General features: G+C 35.8%; 1 protein-coding gene across 3 annotated transcripts in view; it reads left to right on the forward strand.

Moving 5' to 3' along the window:
* TANC2 (tetratricopeptide repeat, ankyrin repeat and coiled-coil containing 2) overlaps window positions 1–14,886 on the forward strand; it is a 262,133-nt gene that overhangs the window by 20,536 nt on the left and 226,711 nt on the right. The window lies entirely within an intron of this gene.

The following is a 14,886-nucleotide window of genomic DNA, read 5'->3' on the forward strand; positions in this document are numbered from 1 at the left end:
AAGTACATGGTGTTATGCTAACTACTTTAAAAAACATATTTATGTATAACCAGTAAAGACAAAGTACTATTTATGCATAATATGATAAATAAAGTATAATTCATTTGAAAAAACAAATTTGAAGCCTGTTTAGATAATGTATGATCCGTTGGCTTTTTGTTATCTGGGTTTTTTCATGATATTAATATATTTAAACATACTTATCATTCAAAACAGAAAGAAGTTATATCTTTTGTGGTGGAGTGAAGTGGAGGGGAGAGATTTGATTTTTGGTCTATCAGTAACTGTCATTTTATATTTGTAGGGAGTAAGCAATATAAAGGTTTATTTTATTGTGAACCATATTACATAATAAAATAAAAATTCTCAATTATTAGTGTCTTTGAAACTTCTGCGTCGTCATATATGAAGGCAAGAATTTTGAATGAAAAACATTTTATCCTGACTCCTCAGGTATATGGTAGTTGTTTCTCAGGTGTTTACTTTAGACATCTGAAAGGATCAGAAACTGAAAGAGAGCCATTATTATGAAAACAAAAGTAGATCTGATTAGAAATGAAACCGAAAAAGTAGAACCTTATAGACCATGTTAATTTTTTTCTCCTCTAATGGGAGGTCATTTAAAATTCTGAGTATTAAATGATGTAACTATTAGATTTGCGTTTCTAAATGATTATTTAGCTGTTTTGTGGATATACGTTGAAAAAAGAATGGATATAGGAATGAATGCAGGTTGAAGATGGGACAGGGGGATGGATTGAAGTGATATTTAGGAGGGAAAATCAACAATATTTGGTGATGAACTCATTGAGATGGGGAGCTCTGATGGAAAAGATGAGACTTGAAGGAGTGAAAGGAAGTTTTTAGAATTTCATGTTTGGATATTTTGAGTTCAAGGTATATTTAAGACATCCAAGTGGAGATTTCAAAAAAGCAGTTATTATATAGACAGTCCTTTCCAACTTATGTATGGATAGATGAGTAGGGGCTCCCTAGTAGAATAATGGATTTAAGAGTATATAGGAGAGGAAAAATATCTTTCTTGATCCATCACTAGGTTCATGACTGAGACCCCTATAAAAAAAGACAAAGTTGTTAACAAGAGAAAAACATACAAATTTGTTGAATAAATTTTATGTGACACTGGAGCCTTCATAAGGAAATGAAGACCTGAAGAAATAGGTAAACCTGTGTATTTTTAATGCTAGATTTGATGAAGAAGTGGATAGCTGTGAAGTATGATTAGATAAAAAAGTATGATCTAATGGTAATAAACTGGGGGGAATTTAGCAAGGCCTGTTTATTCAGATTCTTCTCTATGTCCTTGTGTCTTTAGAGAATAAACTTTTTATAGTTTCCTTACTGTTGGGTATGTCAAGATGTTCTAGGTTCATCTAGTACATTTCCTTTCCTAGACCAGCTAGTTCTTTAAGAAGTCCTGTTTTCTTTTAACAGAGAATGGCATTTCAAGATTACTACCTGGGTACTAGGGATGGTCATTGCTGCTGGATCAGTCACTGTTAGTAGGCATTTTCAGTGGACAAAGCCTGGATAAACCTGTAATTTACAAGATCGCACTAATGTTTCCAATATGGATTCAATGCTACATAGTTTTTACTTCTTCTGTATCACATTCATAATTCCTTTCTTCCATACTGAGAATTCTGGTTCTCCAAGGTTATGATAGAATTAGTGTGTCCCATAATTACTTATTTGCTTTATCCCTCCTTGTGAATGTGGTAGTCTCTGTGTTATCACCACCAGTTTCTGAAATCAGTTAATTTTTTTTGTTGTTTATGCTGTCTCCATTCTTCCCCCATTTGTTTATGGTGGTACTATATCTACATTGTCAAATGATGTAGCGATTACATACAATTTCTCTTTAAAAGTGTGCATTTAGTTTTAATTTTGCAAGCGATCGCATATTTAGTGCTCGCCACCAGTTCTTGTTTTGATGTCTCTCTAGTTACTTTGGTGGCTTAAAGTTCTTTTATTAGTAGAGCTAGGAAGAGCTAATGCGAACAATATTCCCTGAGTTTTTGCATGTTGTTAGCAGTTTTGTTTTTACCCTTTATACTTAAAGGTAAGTTTTACTAGTTGTAAAATCCTTAGCTTAAATTTTCTCTCTTTGTGTATTTTAAATATATTATTTAATTTCTTGTATTATTTTTCCTTTATAAATCATGTGATGTTTTGCCTAATGCCCAAAGGATTTTTTTTCCTTTTTCTTTAAATGCCAGTAATTTTAGTAGAATATGTCTTGGTGCATTGATCTAAGTTGATAATCTTAAGTACACAGGGTTCTCTTGAAATATGTAGTTTCATATATACGTGTATGTGTGTGTATATGTATTTATATATCCATGTAAAAATGTGTATGTATATACATACATATATGCCCATATAACTGTATATACACATATACATAAAACACACACATATGCTTTTTTTTTTTACTGGAAAAAATAGTTTTTCTGTTCTTACTTTGATTTTCTTCTTTAGGGACTCCTATGTGTCCTTATGCTGGATCATCTTTGCCTATCTTCAGTATTTGTTAGTTTCTTGCAAATCCTTTTTAATTCTTTTCTTCTTATTTTTTTTTTATTTGTTAAAAATTTTCCTCTTCTTTACCTTCTGTTTCTCTTAGTCCTTTTGTTACATTCATTTGCTTTTGTGTTTCTTCCAGTTTAAAACGTCTTCATTGCTGACGTGATTTTTTTCATATTTCTAATTCTTACCTGATTTCTGTCTCCTCATTTCTCAGTTTTTCTAATTCTGATTTATGTTGCTCTTTGATGTGTTATATAATTTTCTCAACATTTTTAGCTCTTTTTGAAATTGTACATTATAGTCTTGAATCATACATTACAGTTTTTGTTTTTGTTTTGAGTAAGACTTTCTGGCATACTTTCATTGAATTAAGAGCATTATGATACTTTTTGTTCTTTTCTTTCTTTCCTCTCTTTGGAATTTGACCCTGATACTTGCCTGTTGATCATTTTTATTTGAAATTAGTTTTTGCAAGTATTTATAAGGAGGGTATGTCATGATAGCTTTTCTAACTCCATATGGCTTCCTCTTCTGTTGTTTTTTGTAAAGTGTTAAAAAATATCTGAGCTTGCTTTCTGGCTCTATTCCCTTCTTTTACTTTGATTTAGACCTTGTCTTTTCTTTATCCCTTTTGTCCCTGTTCTGCTGAATTTTGATTCCATTTCTAGCACTTTCTTTTTAGCATGGAGCCCCAGCATGGCAGGTTAGTTTCAAGAGTACATGCTGGCTAGACTATTGCAGCCTTTTCTGAACTTCCTCCTGCAGGCCCTGTGTAATCATTTGTTATCAGAATGGGCAAACCGCTTCCATTGTCAGCTACTGTTATCAAATTAACACTTTGTATTTTCTTGTGAGTTGCATTCTGGTGGGTGCCATTTTTGTGGTCTGGCCACACACCCTGTTCCTTCCCCCTATTTTGTCTCACACAGATACTTATAACTCTCCGGTCTGTGACTGTTTTGTTTTTTCTTAGCTCTACCCATTTATATTTTAAGGGTATAAAGATACTTTGTGTACAGAGGAAAAATCAACCGTCATCTTCTACTATACTCTCCACATAGAATGTGTCTGTGACCAGATGTATGGGGGCATTTTTACCCACCAAGCAATTCTCCATTTCTCTGAAGACAACAGCTGGGTGTGTCCTATAATTCACTTCAATTCTGACACTACCTCGAGTTAAAGTCAGATCCCATTGGGTAAGTGCTCAGCTCCACAAGACTGACACCTACTTCAGATGCCAGTCGCAAGTCTGAGCTTCCAGTACTTCTGACCAACAGGCCCTTAACCCCTCCTCAAGTTTGATCATTTGCTAGAATGGATCATAGAACTCTGGGAAACACTTTACTCATGCTTACCTATTTATTATAAAAGAATATGACTCAGGAATAGCCAGGCAAGGTATTACAGAAAGAGCATGGAGCTTCCATGCCCTTTCTGGGCACACTCCTCTCCACATATTCAGAGACTCAGAAGCTCTCAGAACCCTGTAGTTCAGGAATTTTTATGGAGGTGTCATCATGTAGGCATGTTGAATTATTAACTCAGTCTCATCCTGGAGGATAGAGGGCGGTGGGGCTGAAAATTCTAAGCTTCTAATCATGGTATGGTCATTCTGGTAGCCAACCCACATACAGTAGCCCGCTAAGAATTGACTCATTAGAACAAAATACACCCAGGAAATTCCAAAGTCTTAGGAGCTCTGTGCCAGGAACTAGGGGCAAAGACCAAACTATATATATTTCTTATTATAAATCATACCTTGTTACCCAGTATTACTGTAATTCTTGTCCATGGGTAGTTGTTTTGCTATCTAATTGTTCTTATGCTACTTACATGGGAATTTTGGAAGATGCAAAAAACTATCCTACTAGCAAACCAAATTCAACAACACATCAAAGAAATAATCCACTAGGACCAAGTGGGCTTCATTCCAGGGATGCAAGGATGGTTCAACACACGTAAATCAATAAATGTGATTCACTACATAAACAAAAGCAAAAACAAAGACCATATGATCCTCTCAATATATTCAGAGAAAACATTTCGACAAAATCCAGCACCTTGTCATGATAAGAAATCCTCAACAAACTAGTGATAGAAGGAACATACCTCAAAAGTATAAAAGTCATTTGTGACAAAACCATAGCCAATGTCATACTGAATAGGGAAAAGTTGGAAGCATTCCCTGTAAGAGCTAGAACAAAACAAGGATGCCCACTGTCACTACTCCTATTCAACATAGTGCTGGAATTCCTAGCGAGGGCAGTCAGGCAAGAGAAGAATATTAAGGATATCCAAATTGGGAAAGAAGAAGTCAAACTATTGCTCTTTACTGATGATATGATCTTATATCTAGAAAAACCCAAAGATTTCACCAAGAGTCTCCTAGAATTCATAAATAAATTCAGCAGAGTCTCAGGATACAAAATCAATGTACATACATCAGTAGCATTTCTACATTATTTACTAATAACAGTCAAGCCAAGAGTCAAATCAAAGACTCAATGCAACTCACGATAGCTACAAAGAAAATAAAATACCTAGGAATGTACTTAACCAAGGGGGTGAAAGATGTCTACAGGGAGAACTGTGAAACTCTGAGGAAAGAAATTGCAGAGGATACAAACAAATGGAAAAACATATCATGCTCATGGATAGGTAGAATCAACATTGTTAAAATGTCCATGCTACTCAAAGTAATTTACAAATTCAATACCATCCCCTTCAAGTTACCAAAGTCGTACTTCACAGATCTAGAAAAAAATAATTCTATGCTTTGTTTGGAACCAGAAAAGAGCCCAAATAGCCAAAACAATCTTAAGGAAAAAGAACAAATCTGGAAGCATCACATTACTAGACTTCAACCTATACTATGAGGCCACAGTAACCAAAACAGCATGATGTTGGTACAAAAATAAAGATATAGACTAGTGGAATAGAACAGAGAACCCAGATATAAAACCATCTATCTATAGCCAACTGATTTTTGACAAAGCAGACAACAATATACACTGGGGAAAAGAAGCCCTATTCATTAAGTGGTGCTGGAAAACTGGATAACCACATGTAGAAGAATGAAGCAGGACTCCTACTTCTTACCACTTATAAAAATTAATTCAAGATGGATTAAAGACTTAGATGGAAGACATGAAACCATAAGAATTCTAGAGGAAGATATAGAAAAAACTCTTCTAGATGTTGGCCTAGGCAAAGAATTTATGAAAAAGACCCCGAAGGTAATCATGGCAGCAGCAAAAATTAATAAATGGGATTTGATTAAATTAAAAAGCTTTTGCACAGCTTTGCACAATTGCAAAGATATGGAATCAACTCAGGTGCCCATCAATTCATGAGTGGAATAATGAAATGTGGTATATGTGTACCATGGAGTACTACTCAGCCATAAAAAAGATGAATTAATACCTTTTGCAACAATCTGGATGGAACTAGAGACCATTCTCCTAAGTGAACTATCTCACATATGGACAAACAAACACGACATGTACTCACTATTAAATTGAAATTAACTGATGCACACACAAGTTCACAGAAGGAAGCAAAACTCAGTGGAAAGCAACCATGGGGTAGAGGAGAAAAAGGGAGGGGAATAAACCAACCTAATGGGTACTGTGAACACTATTTGGGTGACGGGCACTCCTATAGCCAGGACTCAAGCATTACGAAAATGATTCATGTAACCTAAAACATTGGTACTCCCTTAACATTTTGAAATTTAAAAAAAAAGGATTAAAAAAGACTTGGAGTCTCATAATTTAAAACATTAAAAATGCCCCAATACAATTACACACAATATTGATATACAATAAACTAGGAAAATATCAATTTGCAAGGGAAAAGACAATGATGCCAACTCTAAGATGACTCAGATGTTGGAGTTATCTGACAAAAATTTTAATGAAGCTGTTATAAAAATATTCCAATAAGCTATTATGTGAGTCTTATTGAAATGAATGGAAAAATAAAAAATCTTAATAAAGAAATAGGATATGTAAAGAAGAACCAAGTAGAAAGTTTAGAACTAATATAATAACCCAAACAAAAAGCAAACTTGATGGGATCAGGAGCATACAGCAGAGTCAATCAACTGAAAGACAGATCTGTAGAAATTTTCCAAATGTAAATAACAGAAAAAGACTGGTGGGTAAATAGAGTCCCAGGGATCTATAGGACGATAACAAAAGGTCTAGATTTATGCCACTGGAGTTCCAGAAGAAGAAAAGGAAGAGTATGTTGCTAAAGTAATTTTTGAAGAAATAATAGCTGAAAATTTGGCAAATTTGGCAAACAGTACAAACTTGCAGATTCAAGAAGCTCTCTGAATCTTAAATAAGATAGATTTAAAGAAATTCACACCTAATCACTATTTGATCAATCTTCTAAAAACTAAAGATCAAGAAAAAATCTTGAAAACAATCTGCCACATAATTCAAATGCATATAGATTTCTCATCATAAAACATGGAGATCAAGAGTATGGCAAAAACAGGCGAAGATATAAACAAGAATACACAAGCACCAAATAGACAATAAATGTATGCTCAGCTTCATTATTAATGAGGGAAATGAAAATTAAACAAAAACCAGATACCAATTTACATTCTTTAGATTAGCAAAAATGAAAAGGCCTGATAAGTATTTGTGAGATTGTGAGGAAATGGAAACGTTCACTTTTTGTGGAATTAAAAATTAGTGTGACTATCTTTGACAGAATTTGATTGCTCTTATAAAGCTTTTATAGTGTATAATATAATAATTTCACTTGTAGATCTTGAATATATGCATATGGAGCTTATGTACAACAAAGTGATTGAACATGCGCTAAAGGAAATGGTTCCCTGCAGGCATCCTTGAAGTACTATAAAGTTGAAAACTACCTAAATCTCCATTAGTAAGAGAAGAGATGAATTGTGATGTATTCATTGAGTAGAATACCATTCCAGAGTTACAATGAATTATATAGAACTACATGTTTACACACAGATAAATTTCAAAACATAAATATTAAGTGAAAATGGCAAATTGCTGGATGATATGAATAGTATTATGTAATATAAACGTTTGTGAAAGCATATATGTTTTATAACAGTGTAAAAACATGGATCTGATGTTATGTATTAACTTAGGGTAGTGGTTACTGTGGGGAGGGATGAAGGAAGGGAAGTTGTATTGGAGAATTACATAAAGAAAGTATCAAGTCTATATAACCAATAATGTTTTAGTTTTTTAAAACAAATTGATAAAAATATGGGAAATTTAAACATTTGTTAAAATTTGATAGTTGCTACATGAGTGTGCATTGTTTTTCACTGTCTTTATATTTAAAATTTTTTCATGATAAATTTAATGTTTAGTAACAATAATTATTATGAACATGTAGAGCAGGTTTTCTCAGCTACTGGCACTATTGAAATTTTGCGTCCAATAATTCTTTGTTGTGGTAGGCTCTTCTGTGAATTCTTGGATATTTAACAGCATCCCTAGCCTTTGCCCATTAGATGTGAGTAGTACTCTCCCAATTATAACAACAAAAAATGTCTCCGGACATTCCCAGAAGTCCCTGGTTTGCCGCTGGTTGAAAATTACCAATTTAGAGATTACAAAGTGCTGTCATACATATTTGTTAATTTGAACCTCAAAACAACCTTCCAAGTAAGATGTTACTTTGCTCTCAGTTTTAGAGATAAGGACACAGAGGCTCAGAGAAACTCAGCTAAAAGTGGCAGGTATGGAACAAAAACTCAGGTTTTGTTATGCCCACATATCGTTTTAATGTGTGTGTATGTACATAAGTATATAGTCCCACACATGCCCTAGTAACCTTAAAATCTAAAAGCAGAATACAAATTAGACATTCTAAGAAGTTTCTTATTTTTGTATTTTTTTCCCACAGGAATATTTATTGTTTTATGTCACCTCTAGCAATGTTGTGATGTCTCTCTGATTCCATTGTGCTTTATTCATGAAAACTTATAAATGATTAAAAATTGAGTAAAAAGAGTAGGTCATCTACAGAGGATTATTGTATTTTATTCTGCCTGCATCTTTATTTTTTGACATGCCATATTGTTTTCATTCTGCATTTGGAGAAAATGAGTTACCAGTAGAAATTTTTGGTGGGCTGCTAATATTTCCTTACTAACCCTCATGAAATATTTATATAAAATAGTTGCTTACAGAAATTTTTATAAATGGATTTTAATATTCAAAATCCAAGTTTGGTTTCAAATTCAAACTGTAGAAATCGTGTACAGACACATTAGTTTTTCATGAAAATAGGAAATGATATTACAATGTAATTTATATTGTGGTTTTCAATAATGTTTTATTTAGTGTAGGAAGTAGAGTATCAAAACTAAATTATATCCTTAGTTGTATTTACTGTGGAAATGTATATATGTATTATATTGTATACTTTATTGTACATGGAGCTAATGAGCCTAAGATTGCAGCTTTTATCTCTTTGAGAACCATAAGCTTTACTTACCGGGAAGAAAAGACTTTCATGATGCAGTGTGCACTTTTAGTTACCTTTCACGTGCTTTTCTGGGCTACAGAGAAGACTGAGATTTAACATGTAATTAAGCAGTAAGGTCTTCTGTTTCTTTGGGCTGGTTTTTGCTAATTCTTACATTTTACTCCCAAAAAGATTACCTACAGAGAGCCAAGAAGAGGGTCCTTGAGCCCATGCTGCCATTAAACTTTCAGTGGCCCTCGAGTAGATTAGACATCATTTGCAAAACCTTCTTCTCATCCTTATTGCCCTTACTCCTAAGTCATTTCAGTCTTTCCTTTTCACAGAGATTGCTTTAAGTAGCCTTCTAACTAATCTCCCAGCCTTTAGATCAGGTTTCAGCAAACTATTTCCAACTGACCAAATCCAGGCCACTTTTATGTGGCCCATAATCTAAGAATGATTTTTACATTTCTACATAGTTGAAAAAAATTAAAAGGAGAATAATATTTTATGACACATGTAAATTATGAAATTCAAATTTTCATGTCCATAGATAAAGTTTATGGGCTTTACAGAACAGAACCACATGTGTTCACACAGCCAGGATTGAAAATCACCACTGTAGTCTCTCTGTATCTCAGTATACCTCCATGCTACTACAAGGCCTATGTTTTTAAAATGCAAATCATTTTAGGTAAATATATTTAAATATTTTTAAAAATACATTAAACAGGTGGATCAGGGTTCTCATTTGCTTTACAGAGTGTAATTTCTGTGACAGCATATGCTGGTTAACATTGTTCCAGACCATAGATGAATTAAAAATGTTTCCATTTCAAGTGGTTGATTTGACTAGAGTAACTCATATGTCAATGTAATGAGCATTGACCTTTTCACTAAAAAATAGAAAATGTATGATATTTTCACACTGTAAACATTTAGAAAGAGCTAGCTTTTCTTTTTTCTTTTCTTGTTAGGGGAGAATTTTTTCTTGAATTCCCTGTAAATCATATATACCTAAGTTTATACGAGAGAGAGATTTCACAGAGAAGTAGGGAACAGATGCGTGATGGGAACTTTAGTTACCCAAGCATAGTTAATACAGATTGTCAGTTTCTAAATTTTCTTACTAGTATATATAATTTCTTAAATAATGATATCTATCAGTAGGGAGCAATGTATAAACAGACCTGGGGAGGGAGGGTTATAGTGGTGGCAAAGGGTACCAAAACTTATAATGAGGTACTTTAGTTTGGTTATAGCCAGTAGATTGCCAAAAGAAGTTCTTGGTAACCTGTCTTTTTTCTAATTTTAATTTTTATTTGTTTACTTTCTCTTTCAGAATATTAACGGGGTATAAATGTTTTGGTTACATGAATTACTTCTGTACAGTTTGAGTCAAAGTTACAAATGTGTCCGTCATTCAGTTTTGATTTCCTTCTCTTGCTTGATTGCTCTGGCTAGCACTTCCAGCACTATGTTGACCAGAAGTGGTGACAGTGGGCAACCTTGTCTAGTTCCAGTTACAAGCGGGAATGCTTTCAGTTTTTCCCCGTTCAGTATGATGTTGGATGTGGGTTTGTCATATATGGCTTTTTATAATATTGAGGTATGTTCTGCCTATGCCTGCTTTGTTAAGAGTTCCTATCATAAAAGGGTGCTGAATTTTGTCAAGTGCTTTTTCTGCATCTGTTGTGAGGATCATACGGTCTTTGTCTTTGCTTCTATTTATGTGGTGAATCACATTTATAGACTTTTGTATGTTGAACCATCCTTGCATCTCTGGGATGAACCCTACTTGATTGTGGTGGATTAATTTTTTGATGTGCAGTTGAATTTCATTTGGTAGGATTTTATTGAGAATTTTTGCATCTATATTCATAAGGGATATTGGTCTGTAGTTTTCTTTTTTTGTTGTATCTTTTCCTGGTTTTGGTATCAAGGTGATATTGGCTTTGTAGAATGAGTTGGGGGGGATTCTTTCTTATCTTGTGAAATAATTTCTGCAGTATAGGTACCAGTTCATCTTTGTAGGTCTGGCAAAATTTGGCTGTGATATTATCTGCACGATCTGGTCTCGGACCTTTTTTTTTTGGAGATTTTTAATTGTTGCTTCAATTTCATTACTTGATATTGGTCTGTTCAGGAGTTCTATTTCTTCCTGATTGAGCCTAGGGAGGTTGTGTGTTCCTAAGAATTCATTCATTTCCTCAGCATTTTCAAGTTTATGGGCATAGAGATTTTTATTGTACTCACAGATGATATTTTGTATTTCTGTGGTATCAGTTGTAATATCTTGTTTTCGTTTCTGATCAAGCTTATTGGCATCCTTTCTTTTCTGTTTCTGGTTAATCTATCAAGAGGCCTGTCAATTTTGCTTATCTTTTCAAAGAATGAACTTTTTGTTTCATTAATCTTCTGTATAATTCTTTTATTATCTATTTTAATTAGTTCTGTTCTGACCTTGGTTATTTCTTTTCTTCTGCTGGATTTGGAATTGGTTGCTCTTCCTTTTCCAATTCCTTGGATTCTTGATTTGTGATCTTTCTATCTTTTGGATGCAGGCATATATGGCTATGAATTTTCTTCTTATCACCATTTTGCTGAATCCTACAGATTGTGATAACTTGTGTCCCCTGTCTCCTTTGTTATTTAGTTTGAAGGAACTTTTGATTTCCATCTTAATTTCCTCCTTGACCTAATAATTGTTCAGCAGTAGGTTGTTTAATTTCCATGACTTAATGTAGAGTTGTGTGTTTCTGTTGCAATTGATTTCTAATTTTATTCCACTGTGGTCTGAGGAAATACATGGTATAATTTCTGTTTTGTTAAATTTATTGAGACATGTTTTGTGGCCTCGAATGTGATCAGTCTTAGAGAATGTTCCATGAGGTGATGAGAAGACTGTATATTCAGTGTTTTTTGGATAGAATGTTCTGTAAATGTCTGTTGGGCCCATTTGTTCTAGAGTTCCGTTTAAGTCCATTGTTTCTTTGCTTATTTTCTACCTAGAGGATCTGTCAGGTCTGTCGGTGGGGTGTTGGAATCTCTGGCTTTTATCATGCTGCTGTTTATCATTTTGTTTAGATCAAGTAGGGTTTGCTTTATTAATCTGGGCACACCTGTGTTAGGTACATAAGTATTTAGGATTGTTATGACTTCTTGTTGAATTGTTCCTTTTACCATTATATAATGATCATCTATCTCTTTCTTTACTTTTGCTGATTTGAAGTCTATGTTATCTGATATGAGAATGGCTACACTAGCTTTCTTTTGGTTTCCATTTGCATGGAATATTATTTTTCATCCATTCACCTTGAGTCTGAATGAGTCCCTGTGGGTTAGATGCATTTCCTGGAGACAACAGATACTTGGCTTGTATTTTTTTTATTCATTCAGCCAGCCTGTGTCTCTTGAGTGGAGAGTTCAAGCCATTCACATTTATTGAAAGAATTGATACATGGAGTGGATTTCTGTTCACCCTGTTAAGTAGAACTTTATTGCTTTGTTTTACCTCTTGAGCCATTGTGGTATTCGGGCTCTTACCTTTAGCTTCTGGGTGATATTACACTAGTGATTGTGCTAATTCATTTATAATGCAGTTCTGAGTACTTTCTGCAGGGAAAGTCTGGTCTTGATAAATTCCCTCAGTGTTTGCTTGTCTTGGAATGTCTTTATTTCTCTCTCATATAAGAAACTTAGTTTTGTAGGATACAGAATTCTAGGCAGCCATTATTCTGTTTGAGAAGACTGAGAATGGGGCCCAAGTCCCATCTGGCTTGTAAGGTCTCAGTTGAAAAGTCTGGAGTTAGGCTGATGGGTTTTTCTTTGTGTGTTACCTGCTGTTTTTGCCTTATGGCTTGTAGGAGTGCCTCTTTTATGTTTATTTTGGCCTGTCTGATGACTGTATTGTGATGATTGCCTCTTTACAATGAATCTCACAGGAGTCTTTGAGCTTCTTGTACCTGGATATCTAGATTTCTAGCAAGGCCAGGGAAATTTTCCTCATTTATTCCCTCAAATAAGTTTTCCAACCCTTGTGTATTTTCTTCTTCACCCTCAGGGATGCCTATGATTCTTAAGTTAGGTCTCTTGACATAATCCCATATTTCTTGTAGGTTTTGTTCTTTCCTCTTGTTTCTCAGATCTTTTTGACTGACTTTAACTCAAAGGTGTTGTCATCAAGCTCTGAGATTCTTTCTTCTGCGTGATCTAGCCTATTCTTAAGGCTTTCCACTGTGTTTTGTATTTCGTTGAATGAATTTCTCATTTCCATAAGTCTGTTTGATATTTATTAAATTATTTGATTTCTTGTGTAAATTTTTCATTAATTTCCTGCATTGTTTTTGTGGTTTCTTTGTGTTGGGTTTCACTGAATTTCCTTATAATCCATATTCGGAATTCTTCATCTGTCATTTCAATCTTTTTTGTTTTGGTTGGTATCCATTGGTAATGAGTTATTGTTTTCTTTTGGGTGGGGGGGGTGTCCTTTCACTCTGATTTTTCCCTGTTTCCAGAGTTCTTTCACTGATTCCTTCTCATCTGGCCTCTTGGTCGAGACCTGGGTGTGCTAGCCCTGGCTTATGGGCCTGTCTTCGGGTCCTCAAAGATCAATCCTTGAGCATGCCAGGAAGAGTAGTGTGCTGGTCCTGAGTTCCTTGTGAGTTGTTCTAGTAGGTTTGTTGTACCTCTCAGGTTACCTCTGGCTGCTGTCTTCAGGTCTTCCCAACAGTGTGTAGTGAGTTAGGTCCCCCAGCTTATTCTCAGTGATGATAGGTGGTACTTGTGAGTGTGAATCAGTCACACCCTGTTTGCTTGAGTTGGAAGATGCTATCATGCACTATATCATCATTCTCTCTGTCGTTGGTTGATGTGTGTGTGATAGTGCCAGCTGCTGAGATGTTATTTTGTGTCTGTGGTAGACTCTGGTCCCCCAGATGGAGTACTTGAGTGCCCCAAGCTTTAGGAGGGACCCTGTAGCTCCCAGGGGCTTCTTGATCTCTACTGCCACTGAGGTGGGGGGAGGAGCAAGGCAGTTTATTGCTAGGTTGTGGGAGCCTGAAAGGCTTTGCAAAGCCTTGACAGGGCTCAGAAGTTGCTTTTCTGGCCACTACAGAGAGTCACTAGTAGGAGGGTTAGGACAAGCTCTCCAAACTGGGAGAGCTGTTCCCAGGGGAGGGGGCTAAACGCTTGTATGCTAAGGTCCCAGGATTGGTTCTTTCTGCCCTTACCTAGTAGCACCATTTTTCTGTGGGGAGGGGTAGGTACTCCCCCGAATGGCCACTCCTTGAACCCCGACACACCCTGTAAAATTGAGTCAGTAAATTCTGCAAAGGACATGCAAATTGACCTCCCTGTCAGTAGGAGGCACTTGCTGGAAGGAACAAGCTGCAGGATTGTTTCTGGGTGCCGTGACTGGCTCTAGTCCCTCAGGAGAAGTACTTGCATGCTCCAGGTGATAGGCAGGGCCCTTGAACTTCCAGGTGAGTCCTTATTCTCTGCCACAGCAGAGACAGGTATGGGGGACTGTGACTGGGTAGAGCTGGGTTGGGTGAGCTTGCCCTCAGGCTCCACAAAAGCTGGCAAGGTAGCTGTTTTGGCAGGGGTCAAAGATCTGCTCCCAGCTTCTGGGCAGAGCTACTAGGAAGGGGCTGAAGTGGCCACACCCAACCAGCAAGTCTGCTTATGGAGGCAGGTCTGTCTGAGATTCACATACTGGCAGTGAGCAGTGAGCCTCACTCCTCTGCCCCCTCCTCTGCTCCACAGTCTTTCCTCCGCATCTGCCAGCCAGGTGAGCTTACCCACGACTGTGCTTTGGGCTGAGAGGTTCCCCACCCAGGATCTCAGCCTGAGCTGATA

The sequence above is a fragment of the Eulemur rufifrons genome, chromosome 9, assembly GCF_041146395.1.
Source record: "Eulemur rufifrons isolate Redbay chromosome 9, OSU_ERuf_1, whole genome shotgun sequence".
NCBI lineage: Eukaryota > Metazoa > Chordata > Mammalia > Primates > Lemuridae > Eulemur > Eulemur rufifrons.